General features: G+C 39.7%; 1 protein-coding gene across 2 annotated transcripts in view; it reads left to right on the plus strand.

The window, feature by feature from the left end:
- Positions 1-20,372, plus strand: part of sema4c (semaphorin 4C) — a 114,709-nt gene that overhangs the window by 63,444 nt on the left and 30,893 nt on the right. The gene's annotated exons all lie outside the window — the stretch shown is intronic.

Raw genomic sequence — 20,372 nt, forward strand, 5'->3', positions numbered from 1 at the left:
AGAACAGTGAAATCCAAAGAGAAAGAATAATGAAAAATGATTAACCAGTGATCAGTCGATCCCTGGATTATAGGATTATAGCTGTTTTCCGGCTGTCTAACCCCTCACTACACATTTTGTCCACTTTTCCCAGACAGACACGAACATTTCCAAACATTTTTCCTCTTTTGTTTAAACTCTCAAATTTCAAGCCTTTGTTGAAAAATTTGCCCAGTATCACAGAATAAAAAAAAGATCTGATCCCTTGCAAATATTTTTGTTCCATAAATTTGGAAAACTGGATAAATTCACGACACTGAGTAGATGGATTGACAACAGCCAATCAGGATGTAGAACACAATGCTCTTTGGAAAAAAAAAAAACACATGCAACATTGCACAAAAAAAAAAAAACACAGTGAGACCCCGAAAAGTGAACCGTGAAACGGCGAGCAACCGCTGTATTTATTAGCCTTTTAACATCGTAGATGTCACCAGGAACATCTAAATAACTATTTGAACTGCAGGAACTCATGATGCGATTAACGTTAATCATCTGATTCTGAAACAGAGAAGCGCATCTTTACATATTATAACGTGTTAAAAAGTGTTACAAAACAGCGTAAAGCTGCTTTTTTCCGCTTCAGAATTCACTGGAATTAGGTTAATTGGTCGAAAGACTGTAATCACAGTGTTGAAGTTGGCATAGTACAAACCTAAAAGTTGATCAAACAGTTGCCTTTCTGATTTCTCAGTCATTCCTCGTATTAATTACGCATCATCGGATACGTTTCGCCACGTTGGATGGGTGCTCTGCGTTCCCTCAAAGGTCAGCGCGGTCAGAGTGTGGAGAACCTGTGGGTGAAAATCTCTCAGCCTGGACTCCTCCACCTGACTCTGACTTCCCCGTTTCTCATTCCGCCGCTTCAACGGCGTCCCGCGAGGCCGATTTGCTGCATTGCTCTGACAGAATCCTCCTATTTGGGATGATCTGTGTTGTTCCACATCTGATTCGAGTTTTCTGTTGTATCAGAGGTTTTTTTTTTCCGTTTGCTAAAGAGGTTCTCCTCGGTGAAACAAAGCTGGAGTGTAATCCGAGCTCTGAGCTGCATTCTCCTTTTATCTCCGTCTTTTCTCAGCAGGCAGACCCCGCTGTCCCCACTAACAATGGCTATTGTTGAAAGCTGACAAAAAGGCTTTTTTTCATAGCACCTTAACTTTTTTGTTCCTTTTCTCTCCACAGGGGATTGTGAAAATTGAATAAAAAGGTTGAAAATAAAAAAAAGTAGAGTAAAGGTTTATTTTTCCCAGGTCTTTGTTGCACCTATCCCTCTTTTCATCCCACATCGATCCCTTCTTTCCCGACTCCTCCTGCTGCTCCGTAACGCTGTTTATCCCTCCCTTCTTTGGCTCATCGCATCAACCCCAAATGCTCTTATGCCATTTTAACAAAGAGCTTCAATTGCAGCCGCTTTCGAGGGGAATGGCGTTCCCGGTGGAGGGTTGTTGGGAAAAAAAAATGCTTAAAACCTTATTTCATGCTGATATCACCCACTCCCAATTGCCTCCTCATCATCAGTACAGTTGTGGTGGGAAAAAACAATCAACAGGGTGCTGATAGTTTCTGCTAAAGCGCTCCAGTGAGACAAATGGAAGGCTGGAGTTGGGTCAGACGCAGCGCCTAAAAAAATGAGAAGGGATGAAGTAAGTATACGCACGAGAAGACTCTTATTTTCCAGGAAGCGAAGACAAGGCTTCATTCCCTCTCAGTGGCGTCTTTTGAGCGAGCTGAAAGCCTTATTATGACTCCTCCATGGGCTTTGATTGAAGTGTTGCACCTGAGCGCGGGAACATTCACAAAACCGCTCCATTTGCATTGGAAACAAGCGGGATTATCCCACTGCAGGGGTGAGGAACTGCAATCTTTCAGGCTGAACGCCGGCTTCACTGACTTTTATGGATGGCTTCTCTCTGCAAGGCTGAGGAGAGGAAGAAACCGCTAAAAACAGAAAAAGAGTCAGAGTGAAAAGAGAGACTGGGTGTATAATGGGAAAAAAAAGACTTGAAAGATTAGTAGAGGGGCAAAGAAAGAGTCTGGGAGAGAGTGGCCAGCAGCTATGCACCTTAAAAGGACAGAAAAGAGATGATGGACAGAAACACACACACATGCACCCTGTTTCATATCCCACTGCAGCACTCCATCCTTGAGTAACATTGGGTTTGCATGCACTCCGACAGGAGGAGAGATGCTACAGAATGTGTGTGTTTTTTGTGTGTGCTGCTCTGGATCTGCCAGTTTAATTCCCCTTTGTTTACATGTGTGTGTGTCTGCATGTGTGTAGTGCTTAGGCGAGCAGTCTGAGGGATTTGCAGCTCTGCGGCGTGGAGTAGGTGTGTGTGTTTGGGAGCTGGAATGGGCTATGGTGGGCCAGAGATGGTTGAAAAGATAATATTTACCCCCGCCCATGACTTCCATCCCTGCCCCCACCCTGCAATTACACAATGCCTGCACGGGCTGCAGGAGAAGAAACACAAACATCCTTTTTTTTTTTGCTTTTTTCCTCGTTGTCGTTCCGCTATCTTCTACTTCCTGTTGCCTTGACTTTTCCAGGATCACCTGTTGCAGCTGTCAGGGTTGCTGCGATTCAAAATAAACCACTAATGAGACGTTTCATGTAAGAGTCACGATCGGAACGCCACAATTGTACAGACTCTTTGATAGCCTGTCACATTTTCCTCATCTTTGCCACCAGGGATTTATTTATCTTGACTTTTTTCGATGACATTATACAATCTTTTTCTGAAAAAGTCCAGACTCGGTTATCGTCGGTGGCAGACAGCTCCAACTCACAAGATCCTTGACAGACTAAATCTTTCATCCCGGCTCTTCATGAATGCATAATTTCAAGAAATCCCAAATTTATCTGAGCTCACTCGATGTAAGAAAGACTCTCAAATTTCGGAGTTAATATTTTATCACTCTGGGACTATTGCCATATTCTACCCTTTGCATGGGTGTTTGTCCATAAAGACAGAATTAGAATGATTTGGGTTAAAGGGACTCTGGGACTTCTGGGACTTCTGCAGGCAGTCTTTAAAAGGCGGAATGGTTGCAACAAAGGAAACAAAGACAGAAGCAGAAACAGTCAAATTTGTGGTGAATTTCAAAAAGAAAAAACTAACACCACCAAAAATATATAGTCATTTCCTCTGATGGGAGGGAGGTTTTTGTCACAAAATAATGTGTTCTGAGATTATGACTTATGCTATTGGTAAATGGTAAATGGTGTTTACTTATATAGCTCTTTACTACCGTCTAAAAAGCCCAAAGCTTTACAGTCACAGTCCCCATCCGCCTTGAACACACACATTTACACACTGATGGCGGCTCCGCTGCTGACCAATGGCACCAACCTATGACCATCATCAGAACTGCAATTTTATGCTTAATTGTTTTATTTATGTCCTCCATCACCAGAAAAATGCCACATGTTAAAAACACCAAAAACTTACATTTTTATTGGAGTGGGTCTTTGACTTCAGGCATTTGTTCCTTTATTTAGATCCAAGTTCTCTTTTGGTCAACTCTTAATGATTTTTTCCATTTGAAACACACACGCCTTTAAGCCCTCCAGGTCAGATATGGGGCAGTAAGGAGCCAGCTTTAGCTCCACTGAGAAATCCTCAAAATAATGTTCTTTACTGCTTGATTTTCTGGGTGTGGCAGCCCGACTTTGAGGAGCCCAAATTATCTCAGTTTGTGTTGGACACAAGTGTTTGCTTGGAAGTCCTGTTTTAGGTGGAAGTAACCCAATAGGTTCGCCGTTTATGTAGGTTTAATGTTTCACAAGTTCCCAGGAGTCTTTAGGAAATCAGAAAAACAGGAAGTACACTTGAAAAGTTCTCGCAATTGGTCTGTTTGGTGCCTCTAAATTTAAAAGCTAAAAAGCTACATCACTTTATTTAAACCACAAGGCCACATTTATTTGGATAACTATTTGAATTCTCACACAGCTGACTCCATCTATTCATTATTAACAATATTTGATTTGATTGATTTGATTTATTGATTTATTTCAAGCAATGTAGTCAAAACAATAAAGAATTTTCACAGTTTTATCAAACTCACGAAATGCATAGATTACAAAAAACAGAAAATGAAACAGAAAGAAAGACACTTAAATCACATATGCTTACTTAAAAAACAGTGATCACTAACTAAAGTCAAGTAGAGCTTGATTTATTGCTTGAAAAAGAGTTGGAAGAAACGAGCTTATATTATCCCACCCCCTTTTCGACAGGCTGTTGGTCCAAAAAGTGGGGACGTTTTCAAATAAAGGCCAGCGTTAGCTTTTAGCATCAGATGTTGCACCGCTCTGAACGACCATGAGGATCACACACCTTCTCCTTTGTTCTACCCCTCACTCTTTTCTGTTAGCTGTCTTCTCAGGTTCTTACACACACCGTGCTGAGGCTGAGGCAAAGTCGGCCATGTTTGTTGTGAGATAAAACAACGTTTGTGGTTAAAGTGAAAGAGAAGGAAAAGGAAGGACCATGGAGAGGGAGTCTGTTGTACTTTGATATTTTATTGAAAATCCAGCCTGGTTTGATGCAGCAAATGATCCTGGTGTCTATAAATACAAGCCAAAGCAAATGTCTGATTCTCAGTTTAGAATGAGAAATTATAAAAACGGGCTCTGACCTCCAGAGACCTTTTCTCCCTTTCGCTCACCCTTTTTTTCTAAATTCTTCCCTCCTGCTCTCTGTTTCTCTGCCCTCCTTTTTCAAACCCTCCAATTACAGCAATGAGAGGTTGAGAGGGAGGTGAAGAAGGAGGCTGGCTGTGCGTGACTTGAAGGGTTGATGTGCAAGATGCAAAAGGGGAGTTGGGGGACAAAAGGAGGGAGATTCATCGGCCCTTTTATCTGCGATGAGTGTCGCTCATCCCCTGACCCCGTGCTGGTTAGTCAGTGAAGATTAACAGCTGGGACCACACGCCGGGACCCAGAGTGCCCTCTGCTGTCATCCTGACGGTGTGAGAGCGGATGTGTGGGCAAGCGGTACGAGGATTCAAATGAAAATGCCACTCTGGGGCGACTCTAACTCAAAGGACTTTCTTTCTGGTTCTGAATATGGAACCGCAGCGATTTGCTGCCAACAGCAACACACTTGGAAATCCTGCATACATTATAGTGATCCCCTCTGGAAGGATGTTTCACCTGGAAAGTCCTGATAAACCGCTCAGAAAACATCCCTTATGAATGTTGAGGACATGATTGAAGCCTAAATTAAGAAACAAGAAAAAAAATCGATGTTATTGGCTTTTGAAAAAAATAAGGCAAAACCTGTATAAACAGGATTTTTATGCAATCTCACCTTTTTTTAAGGTTAATGCAGGGGGCGGAGCTACAGGTGAGCGATGGAGGCAGCTGCCCTCTTAGCAAAAAGTCAATATTAGTATCATTATTAACAAAGATTAAGAAATGATTGTATTGGGATAAATCCTCAATACAAGCTAATTTGAGCATTGCAAAAATAATATTTTAAAATGAAATCTTGGGCTCTCAAATTACATAATTTTTATGTTTAGGTGGTTTTCATCCTTTTATTTGTAATGGCCTTCCACTCCGCTGTTTTTAATTGATGCCAAAATACAATCAAATTAAAGCTGCAATGATTAGTGAAAATAACTTTTAAAATAATTTTTTGTGTTGAGAAGATGATTTAAAGTTTAAAATTAGTGCCAAAATAATAAGTCAATAAACAAAATTATTTTCAAAAATGAAAATGAAGAACATTAAACCCTGGTTTTCACTGTATTTAGACTGATCCCAACAGACATCAAAGTAAAGTCATCAGATTGATGTCATTCAATAGTTTTCTGAAGAGGAAGCCTGTGGCAAGGTTTGTGTAAAGCCGGTCTAGTATTCAGCTTTTTAGACACAGCCTCCACAGCCTGCCCCTTTGACTTTTGAGCGATACATTCATCATTCGTCACCATGACCGCTTTGCTCCGAGATGTTTTGTTCAATAAACAGTGTCTAATGGCGTGTTCCATGGACCAGATAAACGTGCGGTCGCATTTTTCACCTCAGCACCGCGCTCAGCCGGCGCCTCTGCTTCGTCTTGACCTCTTGTGCACCTTTGCCCCGAGCATGAGCGGTCATGAGCATTTCATGCGTGTTGGACCAAGAATGTGCATGAGAGCTTCCTATGTTTGGAGGTTGAGTGGACGTGGTGCTGTTGAACCCCAGTTCTTCTGTCTAGAAAAAAGCCTCTTTTAAGCAAACATGCATTTTAAATGCACTTTTGGATGATTAAAGCATCAAAATTTTGCATTTGCACAGTCAGTACCTTCACCTTATTAATGACTAAAGTGTGGCATAAGGGTACCATATGATAGCATCACTCGTACGATAGAAGTGTGTTTAACTCTTGAGATGGTCGTATGAGCCACAAGGGAAATGCAAAACACATATGCGCTCCTCTTAACCATTGTGCTATCTTAGATGACCCCACCCTTACATTGAGGTGTTCTCCCTACCATGACAAAGGTGGATAAAGGTGAAGAGGATTTCATGTAATCCATGGACACCGCAATCATTGAAGAAAAAAGGTTCAGCGCACTGTCTAGTGGGTCTAGATGACCCAACTCCCAATGGTAAAGTGCCTAGGATAGCACAAGGGTTACGATGTGGCCACTGCTGTCCAACCTAAAAACTAGCAGCACCTGTACAGGTCAACCCCCGTACAGGTGCATGTGACTAAGGCTTTAGGTGACTAGCTGAACGTGTCTGAGAAACTAATGATCAAGTTTGTTTGCATCACATTTGTACAGCTTCTTCTTTTTTTTCTTTTCTTTTTTTTTATTGGCGGCCCCCAGTCTTGTAAAGAACCACTGCAGCACTGTTTGCCTCACAGAGTCAAATTACACATCTATGAGTGTGTCTGAACTTCAAAGACTCCTCTGTGAGTGTCTGTGTGCTTCATCACTGCTGCTTGAAGCAAAACAGCCTAACTCTCTCCAGCTGGTGCCTGCCGCTGCACCGCGATAAAATCTCCTCTGTGGCATCAGCTCCTGATTCACTGAGCATGTTGTGGATCGCAAGAAAGACCCCCCACTTTGCTGGACTGTCTAAGCCACCCCCCTCCCACACACACACACACCCATATCCCTTTTTTCCCCTTCCCACATCCACAGCCTCTATCAAAGCTGTGCTGGTTTTATCATCTTCCTCTTTTCTCAGTTCATCAGACTGTCTTTAGACAGTCTTTAGACTGTTAAATAATGTTGTTTTTTTTCGCAGTAATTATTCTTTATCATATTGACACTGATCAATCTAACAAACGGAGCAGCTTTTCTTTTTTAAAACAAATAAAATATGGATGCAGGTTTGTGTATCTTTCCAAAAAATCTTTAATTCTGTCGTGTTCCTGACGTTCCTGTGCATCCATGTGGGGTGTGTATTTGTGCTGGTGTTTTTTTTCTCCTTCAAAGAGGTATACATGCTCCGAGGAAGTTCTGACGCTTTCTGCAACTGATCTGGGGTCTATCAGCATGCCTGCGCAGCTGCGCTGCGCTTTTTTTATTTTTTTTGGTTGTTTTTTTTCCGTTTTTCCCACTCCTCTGTCTGCTTTTTGTTTCACATTTGCCGTTGCTTCAAAGCTCACCCTAAAATAGGCTTTTAATCACAGTTTTCTGTGTGAGTTGCTCGGCGGTTAGAAGCTATAAGAAGTGGCTGGCTGTATTTATAGCAGGCAGCAAGAGGGATCAGAGAGGCGAGGTTTGGATGGGAGAGCTCTCCGACCAGCCGCAGAGCAGCAGGCGTCTCCAGTCTTCACCTTCTCACTCGTCCTCTGTTTTGTCTAGGTAGAGAATGAGATTATGTTTAAAAAAAACTAAGATACTTAAAGTTATTTGCAAATTCCCTTCTGTTATCTCTGCATCCATATGCTTTTGACTCTATTCAGCTTCTGCCTGCTGCTGTTTCCACAGCAACTATATGTTATAACAAAGAAAATGGCCTTTAATATTAACCATCCCTGTTACTGTTTGACAGTAAATTGCTTTTATCTTATTACTTTAGCGGGAGCTGACATTTACATACGCTGTTGTTTGCTTTTGACAGCTCTCCATTCATTCTCATGCTAGAACAGTTGGATTCGTTTCAACCCCTAATGTCATTTTATTTATTAAAATTTCCGCACGGCTCCATCAAAGCAAACATTTTTGTCCTTGTGCTGTATTCCAAAAAGCAATAATGCTCGATGGAGCTGGCTGTAGATCGCTTTCTTTTAAAACAGTTAGCTGAACGCACATTCAGACTGTGCTGCTTTGTTTTTGCCTCCTGCACTCTCCCATTAAAGTTAAGTGTTCTGTTTTCTGACTTAAATGTTAATAGGATATGTTTCTTAATAACTGAACAACAGGATGCTATGCTAGCATCATCAAATTATGAAAGCAGTACACTCTTTTGAATAAAAGCTTTCACAAGTAACTTTTAAAGTATTTTAGAGTTATTATGTTATATTAGGGCAAATATGGATAATGGCACTTTTTTGTGCATTGACGTAAATGGTTACCGTGCTAGCATCATTTAGCATTTGCACTTCTTCATAATGATTATGGCCTAATGACATTTCTAAGGAGTGTGTTGTTTTCTAGGACAGTGTTTTTCAACCTTTTTTGAGCCACGGCACACTTTAACCTTGACAAAAATCCCGCGGCACACCAGCATCCAAAAAAATAGATAAATAAAAAAAAAGAAAAAGCTCAGTCTGTATTGATTTCCAGCCGCTCTGCAATCTCACATGCATTTTTGTGATAAATGTTGCAGAAAAAGCTGGAAGCTGCAGCTGTTTTTTTCTAAAAGATGTATTAAAAATTAAGTTAAAAGATTCAAAAACTGTTTGATATGTGTTCGTTGTTTTAAGACGTTAAGAGGAGAGACTCATTGTGCGCTAAGACAGTCACTTTACTGCATCATGGGAGATGTAGTGCCTGTAATCCGCCGACCGCAGAAAGACCAGCGTCTTTGAGCTTCATGGTTTTGTTCACTTGTTCCAGTCTGATACCAGATTCTGTGCAAAGCTACACCGCTAAAGACGAGCTTTAGCTGGTATTTTTGTTAGAACAGAGAGACTTTTTTGCGCTAAATCGAAACAAGGAAGTGAATACTTTAACCACTTCTGATTGGTCAGACTGATGACATGTGATTAAGCCTTCAAGAATGATTGGTGGAGACAGTTAAAGGGGCGGGACTTTTTTTCCTTACATAGTTATAGCTGCAGCTAAATCGCGGTATCTCGTTATTGTTATCAAAATGTCTTTATTAGAATCATATAAACACAAAGAAAAAATAATTTTATGATATTTCATATTCTTAAATTCTCAGTGTTTTATCAGGGCCTGTTTGGATGAACAAAGAGCTGATTTCCTGGAGATGGTAATTGCTTTTAGATCAGTTAATGAGGGCAATTTCTCACGGCACACTTGATCATCTCCCACGGCACACTAGTGTGCCGCGGCACACTGGTTGAAAAACACTGTTCTAGGACATAGTTTCTGCAGTAGCTCATCAGAAGTTTGGAGTAAGCCCTGGCTGCAGCCTGCAGAATGGGTCAACATAGTGGAATGCTGGAACGCTGAGGAATGTGAACATGCTGTGGAATGTTAACCCCGCCCACGCTGAGCCCGTGCATTTGATTCACCTTTGTCACAGCAGTTGTGATTGCAGGAAAGGGGAAGAATCAGTGGAGCACATTTTGTGTCATTGTGAATTGTATGAGGAAGAAAGAGAACAGAGGGGAGGAAAATTTGAATGGTGCAATTTTTTTTATGTATCACTCAAAAAAATGATTCAAGTCCCTCTTTCATGTAACACAATAAAATTCTGTTTGTTTTATTTAAAAAAAATATTTATTTTAAAAGATTGTATCTACATTTAATTGACCTAACACAAAATGTATTAATAGTTTCCCCTATAACTCCAGTAATCCAGAATAATTAAGTTCAAGTAAGGGGCATGCTGTTGAATGCTGTTTTCCTGTTTCTCTTTATGCTTTTTGCCGTCTCACGGCTACAATTTTTCACCTATTTTAACCATTGAACTTTTAAAATGTTCAACTCCTTCATCTAATGTAATGCCTGGTATGACTATTAGTCCTTCAAATCCTTCGACTTTTCAAAAGTGAAAACTTTAGTTCGTTTTTTCCACTTAAAAAACGAAACTGTGGCATGAAATCGTTTCAACTCGGCTTCTCCCAATAAGACGATACACGAAGAGCGTCATTTATAGAAATACGGAATCTATTTATTTATACCGGCGGCCCCATTTCATCACTGGAGTGTTAGCTCAGTGGCTTAGTTAGCGGGTTTGTGATACAGAGGTTCTGAGTTTGGATCTGGCTTTAGACTTCTATTGCATGATCTTTTTCCTTTGCCTTTCTTGATAAAATTGAGTTCGACTAACTCGATTATATTTCGTTACATGGAAGAATTTTCTTTGAGGTGGGGTTACTCATATTTATTGGATGGAAATCCTGCCCACAATTAAATTGAGTTCATCCAATGAGTTATTTTTTTGAGTCTGTGAGGCCAGACAGAATTTATTAACTCCCTAATACATGCACATGGAAACTTGTAAAAGGCATAAGAAGACAGCAATCAATGTATAAATTCTCTAATTCAATTACATTTTTTTTATTTAGCGCAATGAAAAACAATAAAAAGGGGATCATAAATACAAAGAATGCATTAGGAAAATACTAAACTTTAACAAAACAGACTAAACTAAACTGTTATTCCTGCCCTTAGACCCCCCCCCCCCCCTTCACGGTAAGGAAAAACTCCTTAAAAACCGGTAGGTGGCAATATTGCACATGGAAACTTGTAAAACCAATGAAGAAGACAGGCTAAATGTGGGCGGGGTAACATTCCACAGCGTGTACACATTCCTCAGCGTTCCAGCATTCCACTATGTTGTGCAGTTCTGCAGGCTGCAGCCAGGGGTAGTTGGAAGTTTGCCTCTGAGTTGTGGGCGGGACCATTGGCGTTAGGTCTGCACGATATGAGGAAAACTCGCGATATGCAATATTAATCATCAATATTTTGATGATGATGCAACTTGATAAATGAACAAATGGCAAAACAACCAAAAACATCATTTCCATTTCACTGCAACACTTTAATATAACTAAGAGTTAACCCTATCTACATAGAGGCCAACATCTACCATAAAAGAGCTCCATCTGATTGGTCAACAACTTGGAGGCGTCTGTCCGACTGGTCAACTGCATTGATGGATTTATTTTATTGGTCAAATACTTCAAGCCGCCATAAGATTGTTTTAGCACATTTAACGTAACCATTTATGTCAATTTTTGCTGTCTTTTGCACAGCTTGATGTCGCAATACATTTGCGATTTATTGTGCAGGCCTAATTGGCGTGGAGTAAACTCGCCCCCTTACCCTCCATGTTGTTGAGAGCTCTCTTTTTATACTCTCCCCTGATAGCTTACAGCCCCTCACACCCCCAACAAAACCCCAAAAACCTAATTTTCCTCTGAGTTGGTCTCTATAGTTTAATGTTAAAAAGGGCTAATTAGTCATTAGGTACTGTAGGAATCATCCCTGAGTTACTGAAAAACACAATTTTACATAAATGTGACTTCTGTTGAATCAAAAACAAAACATCATTTCCTTTGCACTGAAAGAGAAAATTGACATTAAATAACGTCATTGAATAAGCATTGAATTAATGGTCTTTTTTAGTGAAGATAGAGTAAAAATTGGAAACAAATGAGAAAGAAATATGTTGCTTACGTGGACGTAATGTCAAATGCCATCTTTTTTATATAAAAAAATTAATTAATTAAGGCAGCATTTGACATGTTTCTTCACTAACAGCATTGCTGCCTCTCTGTTAAAGAAAACGTGGAAAATGTCCAACAAATCAGTAACAATCGGTGTCGGGAAGAACTCCTCACAAAACAAATTATGGCCACATATGACTTGTAGTATAAGTCATTTCAAATACATTTCGAGGAATCATTACTAATCACTACTTCTTCATTAACAGTAAAACTGTAATCGTCCAAAGCAGCATGTGGTATTGACAGGGGAAAAAATCCTGCAATTCCTTTTTTTCCTTCATACTCTTTATTTGTTGTCATCTAATTTGATCTTCCTTAAGTAATTTCACTTAAACTACTGAGCCAAATTTCCTGTTAGGCTTCATAGACCCAAACACTTTAATTTCATTTTTGAGTTTCCTTAACAAGCATGTCTAGTCTTATAATTTCACTGAGCTACTATCTGTTTGTTTTGCTGTGTAGGCTAACAAAGTCATTTTTATTAGGTAGCATTTGTTTTAGTCTTTCCTAGTAGAGGCCTCAGGTTCCCTGTTTGGTTTCTGATTGGTGCTCCAGCTCTAGTGTTGACATTGTTTTGACTACCGTAACTCTTCAATCGTTCACGCAATTAACGTAATTCCAGCGGATTCTGAAGAGGAGAAAAGCAGCTTTGCCCTGATGTGCAACACTTTACGAAAAGCTATTTGTCTCCACATCAGAATCAGCTAATTCTTTGGGATCGCTTAAATGGAGTTATGGTATTTGGATGTCGTTGGCGACATCACTAGGGTTAAAGTATGGGCTAGAAAGTTGAGGGTTGGTCTTCCAATTGGTCCTCCTGTGGTTTTAGTCTACACAAAAAAGATATTTGGTTCCCTCTAATCTCAATGGGGGTTGGATCCGTTGGTTAAGCGTGGAACTGGCACATGGGAAAGCAGGGGAGCGATTCACTGAAGGGAGTTAATCTAGTCTCTAATCTAGATGTAAAATGCTCCCTGAAAGATCCGTGACTTCAGATTTAATATTCTTCTTTAAAGTAATACAGACCCACTATTCTGAGACGGTATTTTGCAAAGTGATTACATGGAGGACTAACCCTTGTGCTATCTTATGGGGTCCAGATGACCCCACCCTTACATTGACGTGTTATCCCCACCATGACAAAGGTAAGTTGTGCTGCAGGGACGTGCACAGGATTTTAGAGGGGCAGGGCTTCATAGTCAGAAAAGGGCCGCAAAAAACGTTTTTTTTTTCCTTTAAACAAATGGAAATTTGGTAAAATGGGAAAATAAATTACTAATACATAAATACTCAGCTACTGTAGATGAAAGTGATACAATTGTCATTTCTTTTATGTAAACGAACATGCGTTTGTTCACTTTATCACAGACTTGAACGACATCAAAGCAATAAAACACTGGAGGTTACTAATACTGGCACAATGTGCTGCAGGCATAATCAACAAGAAGCAAGTTTAATACAAATGATAATATTTAAACACAGATATCCTACAATTTGTATCCCCAGAATGCTGAAATGATTCATGATATATAATGAAATTATACTGTTGCTGGAAGGATTCTGCGGTTTAGTTCAGTGTTTCAGTGGTGTTTTTGTTCATGTTTTGTCCTCTATCAGTCATTACTGGTTCATGTTAATCATCCGCAGCTGTTTTCATTTCTGTCATTGTCTTCAGTGCATAGTTTTCAGTTCAGGTCATCTGCTTTATCTGCTTCTTGTTTCTCCATGGTTTTTGTCCTGTTTAGGTTTATTTATTAAATGTTTATGTTTCTGCTTCCAAGCCCAGTTTCCTGCAGTTCCTAACAGCTGCATCCAGTGTGACTCTTGTTCTGGATAGGGATTCAAATTCTCTTTTGCATCTGATCCTCTAAACAAAGACTTTTGTGTTGATTGGAAAGATTTGAATACACAAGATTGTGAAATTGAATGATGCAGAGTTTAAAGAAGGCATTTCTAATGAGAAAATGTCACGTTAAACACATTAATCTAATGTCAGACCCTTAGTGAAGAAACCATGAACTACCAATGAATACTGTTCATGTATTTTACAATTTCCCCCTGTGCTTTATTTTGAACTTAGTACCCAACTCCCTGTCCCCGCATGATGTGTGTTGAATTGACGCACCGTGATCAAACCTAAAGCAAAGTGATGAAAGTAAGAAGTGACTCCTTGGCTAATATAGAGCGTTTTTCTGAAATATTAACCATATCGTAGCTCGTGGAATCAGCGGACAGGGACTAGTTAGACCAGAACTCTCAATTTCCTCCACTGTCACATCGTCTCTTCCGTTCTCTGTGGGGCAGTAGTTTCTCTCGCTCCCCCCGGCTGTTCCTAACTCTCTCTGAGTCCGAGCAGAGCCGCAAAGACAGAAGCGGCTCAGAACCCCCGTATTAAAGAAAATAGAAAAAGGGAATGGGTTTGATAGAATACTGGCAGATTTTGTAACCACACTTTTTTCTTGTTTTGCTAACAGAAATGTATTAATGTTAATGCAAAAAGTATAAAAAAAACAGAGCACAACGGCACATTTTATTATGATGCAAACAGGGCAGGTGCTCAACCATCGTAACGGCTCTGAGTGCACGTGTCTGTTGTGCTGTAATGTTGGCAATAACTCGGCTGATCTTCATAATGTTCTTGTCTTTTATAATTGGCTCCATCAGTTCTGGAAACAGACCGTGTTCACGCGTTACAACCTGCAAACAAACATTAATGACCTGCAGCTGCGTCCAGCCGTGTGGCCGTTAAAGAGACAAGCTCGTCCCGATCACAGTGTCTGTCATACACGTGCGCAGCCATGCAGCCACGCAGCTTCAGGGCTGCCACAGTGTGGTGGCAGATGGAAAACCTGTATCCCCTTTTAATGACAGAGCGGCTGATCATGGAGTCACTGAGCAGGTACTCATGAGAGTCATTGAGGACTGCATATAGGAGGTACATGAGTGCGGACGTGCTCTGATTTGTGTTTGTGTGAGTGTGCAGCTCTAGAGCCCTTTCTGCATGGGGGTGTGCAGCACAGCAGATGTGCTCCATCTTTCCCCCCCGAGGACGTTGCCTCTCTTCTCTTCCTCATTGCACAAACCCTCCAATGTTTATACATCTCTGCTCTTCAGATAATAAGCTGACTTTAGTGCGTATCCTCCTTCCTTCCTTTGCGCTCCTCTCATCTATTTCTCATCTTCCATCTGCCTCTTAGTGCACCTCAGATTGCCATGACTGCTCCGGGATTTCTTTCTCTATCTTTGCACTTTGTAAGAGGTGTGGGTGATAATCAGCATAAACACTTGATGCTAAAAGTAAAGAGGTAATTACATCAGGACGTTGTCCAAAAGGTGCTACAATTTCTAACAGTTATCGGATTTTGGATCATTTTGTCAAAGATTATGATGCAACTTGTCCAAAATGATGGTATAATCTTGCTTTCTGGAACTGTTTACCATAATCCAAACCATCAAGAGAGCAGGCAGTTGGACAGGGTTCATTATCTGCTTGCTGGTTGACACCTGTGAAGGGGCCCTGGCGCTAACCACACCTTCAATCCTTAACACGGGAGACGTCGCCGGCGACACCAAACTAACAAACGCCCTTTGACAAACCGTAAATATTTGACCATTTACACGATTGATGTGAATCAGCTGATTTTGACACCTTTGGACGGCTCCTAAAAGTGAGTTTGACTTTTAAAAACTATCACCCCATAAGCCTTTTACCTCCATAGAGGAATCATTGAGTGACTGTAAAAGTATGCACTGAACAGCTGTGTCCAGACAAATAAAGACAATAAACACAAACTTTGGGTTACCAAACTCATTCCACCTTAGCTACTACAAGGGCGGCAGACAGCTAGATGTTGCTAGCTAGCTTTGTTAGTGAAGGGAATGGAGGAAAAAACTGTTATTATTTCCTTGCTGACGCTGGATTTACACTGGTCCATCTGCGTTGTGTCTCTGTTGTGTTGCGTTGAACAAAAAAAATGGAACATTCATTAATCAGTTGCAATGTTAACATCCCCTCCATCATGTCTACATCTGACACCTACCCCTCCATAATGCAAGCTTTACGCAGGAGTTTCTATGTCCAGTTCTTCGACACATCGATTTTGTGGTAAAAATCCAAAGAGACGGGAAATAGGGTCTGATTTCAAAACAAAAACTTCCATAATAAAACTTTACAAATGTGTATATTTAAGGTGACATGCCCATGTGATAAGACGCACTAATGTCCCGGATAACGCTGTCATCCATTTTTGCCATGGACGACAAAAGTTTAATTTTAGAAGTACAATAACATAAGATCATTTATGACACAAAATATTTACAAGGACTCAGTGAGGAAGAAGGCACGGGGCCTCACTGCTTAAGTTTTGGACCCACCTTTTAACACAGGAGTGGTGGGACAAACCACTCCTCTGGAAGCCAGGGGGAAGGGGGGATGAACCGGATACGCAACGGAAGTACTGTAAACTAACAGACGGTCATGAGACGGACTCCCCACGCAATGCAATGGAGACCCACCACAGATGGCACACCAGAGATTATTCCTAACTTGACAAGGGAAATGATTAACTAGTTAGCATTGCTTTCTTACATTACCTGTCCATAAGAAAAATGGCAACAATTTGAAATAAAGTTATAAAATTGTACAATAAAAACAGGACTCGGTTGCACTTTCTGTATCTTGGGCCTTCTTAATGCAAAGTGTGGACTGAAATATTTTGCAGTTGTTTTTTTATGTGTGTAGTTGAGGTCACAGTGATGCTAAACCTGGTTGCTCGCTAATATATGGAGTGGAAAGCTTGTGCAGCTGTAAGATTTATGTGGGGACATAGGGGACAAATAAAAATAGAGACCAATAAGTCATTCATTAGTATGCCATCTGTGAGTGTAAATATTTAATGATTGAAAAAAAAAAGTCTCCTAGGCCTGGAGCATCAGATTTGCAACATTGATTTGGTTCTTTCATTAATTTAGTTCTTTTTGTCCACAGAACTGAAATACTTTTTAGTTTTTTATGTGTTCTGGTGTTGGAGTCATTCTTTTTTTTTTTAGGAAGTAACTTTTTTTTGGAAAATTTGTTTTAAATATATATATGCACATATTTACGTTTCTTCATAACTATTCCGTGTTTTAGGGTGTCAAACCTAATATTTTTTTTTCAAATCTATAGGAGCCACTTTTATTTTATTCTTTTTACATTGATCAGGAAAAAGTGACTATTTTTGAGTAAATGGAACAAACAGGTTTTGAATTTATTTTCAGAAAGGTCATTTTCTTTTTGTAAAGGTACAGAAGTTATGAACAGTTTCTATTAATATGTTAATAAAGTTCACCTTGAGTATAATAATATAAAAAAACAAAGCAAAAGTTTTGAAATAAATGCAGTAATGATACTCTGATGACATTGAGGATTCTATTTTTCTTTCTTATCGGAATTACGCCATAGCACAAATTGGAGTCATAAATTACACCAGGTTTTACTGCCCCCCACGACCACCATCACCAAATTTCAGTTCCTATTTTCCCTTTCAAAATAAAAGAACAAGGGGTGACCAAAGAAAAACAGAAAAAAATCAGATTTCGTTGTGGCATTATGTTCCATGCATCATCATCACCGCACATTGAGCTTCCATTCTATCCGCCAACATGGTGTGTGTGTGGGGGGGGGGTTGGAGAACAAGGTGACACTACAAGCAACAAGAGTGTGGAGAATGAAAACTAAACCCTGTTATTTCTCCTCCTTTTTTCCCATTTTGCCTTCTCTTCTGCTCCACACCACTGGTTTGTCTGTATGCTAATGAGGGGATTTAAACTGTGTGCATGTGTGTGTTAAGATAGTGAACAGCGGGTGTTTCTCTTTAAAATTTTGATTAAAAAACATCAGCTATGTTGGCTTTTTTCTCTCTGTCCCTGCAAATAGGAATGCAGAAAGAACACTTCTTAGTTCTCGCAAATAAATCAAATCAATTCTGTTTATTTCTATTCCAAAGGCTCCACACCAGTGTTGAAAGGGAGGCTAAAATGCTATTATTATTATTTTTCTGAGAGAGCCTGAACATGGTAAAAGGCCTCATTTAAGTCCTGTATTAAATAGCAGTCTGCATCGGCAAGCGCAGGCTAGATAATGAACAATCTAATCACCCCCGCAGATTTACACCCATTATTAGTGCGCACTTCTAAGCATTCCTACCCTCTGTATTCTGCCCACGTTGTCATTTGGATCTCATCTTCTATTTGCAATAATTCTGCTGGAGCCAACAAATCCCTGTATTGTTGTGTTCATGTGCTCTCCAGAGCCCAGATTAAGCTGCTCCTCTTCCATAGGGGCGTTCTTCTTAATGCCGCTTCGCCAAGCTATAACTATCTGTGGCCTAAAAGCTGTAAGATGAGGACAAAATGCAATTTATGTTGTTTTCTGGAGCATTTGTAGTTGATGTTCTGAAATGGAAATGACCAGAAACGTTTGTTGAACGAGTGTCTGGCTTCTGGTTTGGTATCAAACTCCCTTTTAAAGTCACATTAAAGCGCTGTCTGAACTGAGTTTAGTCTGACGGATTAAAAAATGTGCTCAAAGTCTTTTAAACGATGACATAAAATGTGCTCGACGATGTATTCCCACTTCCAAAGCTCGTTTTTATTTTTATTTTTTTGACACATCCATTACCGATATCTGTAATCCTGCATAGTTCCCCCCCGCCCTCTTTTTAAATTGAGACAGGGGTTGCTATGACAACGGAACATTTCTTGTTTATTTACACAAACAGATGACCGCCCCGCCTCACGGACGACATGGAGTTCTGGAACATATCAGATTGTCTCCGGCTCCTAGTTCTTAAAGTAAACACAGACCTTGAGAAGAGCAAGGTGCTGCGGGGCTTGTTTACAGCGCAGACACAGTCGGCTGAAATGGTCCACCGCTTTGTGCATAAGGCATTGAACTGTCAGCTGTTTCACAGCCAAATCTCCCCCCCGCTCTTTGCCAAGTCTGCAGGAGGTAACATCTCACTGCTCTGCAACTGTTGCCCGCAAATCCTGGACAACATTCTGGAATCCTGGGAGAATTGTCCAGAAATCGTTTTTTCTATATGTGAGTGAGGGCGTTTGGTGATTCGCAAGATAAAGTTACTCTGTCGCTGTTATTAAATCAATATTTTATATGACAACTTTTTGTTGTTGTTATTTTTTCCAATAAAATTAACCAAATAACCATAGAATTATTTTATAAGTTATCACTGTGACGTTTACATCGCCCTCGACGCACGTTCAAATGAGAAATTTAAACTTGAATGCGCAATTCGAGCAAATTAACCGGCAATCAGCTGTTGCTACACAATTTTCTACGACTTTTTTTGACTCCACCTACAAAACGCAGAGCCATTTAATGCATGTTGGAAGTTAAATCTAGCTGAACTTTGACCTATCAGGCATTTGGATAAGTACGGTTTGCGTGTAATTCTAAGACACCAAGTCTTTCATATATTGTAATAGATCGTGAAAGAAAAACGAGCAAGATTCACGAGATTTGAACCGCTTTGACATTTCAACTGTAGGTGGTGGAATGTGCTAGGAAACAATAGAAAAAGGAGAAGAAGAATAATCCTTCTTCCCCAGTATGAACATCATGGCCTAAACATGCATTTAATGGAATTACAATAGCAGTAAAAAATCGAGTTTACAAAATGTATCTCCAGAGATGTTAATGATAATATGTGTTTGTAAATCAAGACATTCAGGTTTGTAATATTCACAGTGCGCCTGTAAAGTTGTTTAGTTATTCAACATATTTTTATATGGCAGCCAAAATTGATTTCTGTAAAAACAACAAGTTTTTTTACAGTGTTTTTCTGAGAGACGACTTTACAGATGCTTGAACGGCTTGAAAAAGTATGCATGAACCTGTTCTGTTGGTGAGAAACCGCTAATATCATTAACGAAAAGGTTTCCAACATGTCAATAAACCTTTGTAGAGCCTGAATTGAAAACCAGAAATGTCCTAAAATTTCTCAACAAATTTTTCAAAACTAATTAGAAAAAAACTCAAATTATTCAATGCTTACTTCCTTTTAAACAAAATCTGTAATGATTATCACAGGTAAATGTGTTGCATGATTGTTGGATGATTGAAAGTGGAATATCCACATATTTTCTAAAGAATACATTGAACTTCATTACCAAGTCAGTGCATTTGTGTGTGAATTCTTCTTTTAAATTGAATTAAATGAATTGGATTCAATTTATTTATTTTAATTTATTTATTTTTTATTAAATATGTATGTAATAATACTTAAATAGCTTTATTAAATAAATATATTTTGTTGTAGTTTTTTTTTGTTTTTTTTACAGTTTTGATGAATCTAGCCAAGTAAGTTGCAAACTTAAAATCCACTGGTCTATCTAAACAATCCCACTGAATTCTTTTCAGTTACTGTCAATTATCATTTTTAGTCACTGGGTTGCTGGAGCCTATCCTGGCTACCATTACTTCGACCCTAAACAGGTCGCCTGGCCCAAACACTTACATGT

Source organism: Oryzias latipes, chromosome 9 (assembly GCF_002234675.1).
Source record: "Oryzias latipes chromosome 9, ASM223467v1".
Lineage (NCBI taxonomy): Eukaryota > Metazoa > Chordata > Actinopteri > Beloniformes > Adrianichthyidae > Oryzias > Oryzias latipes.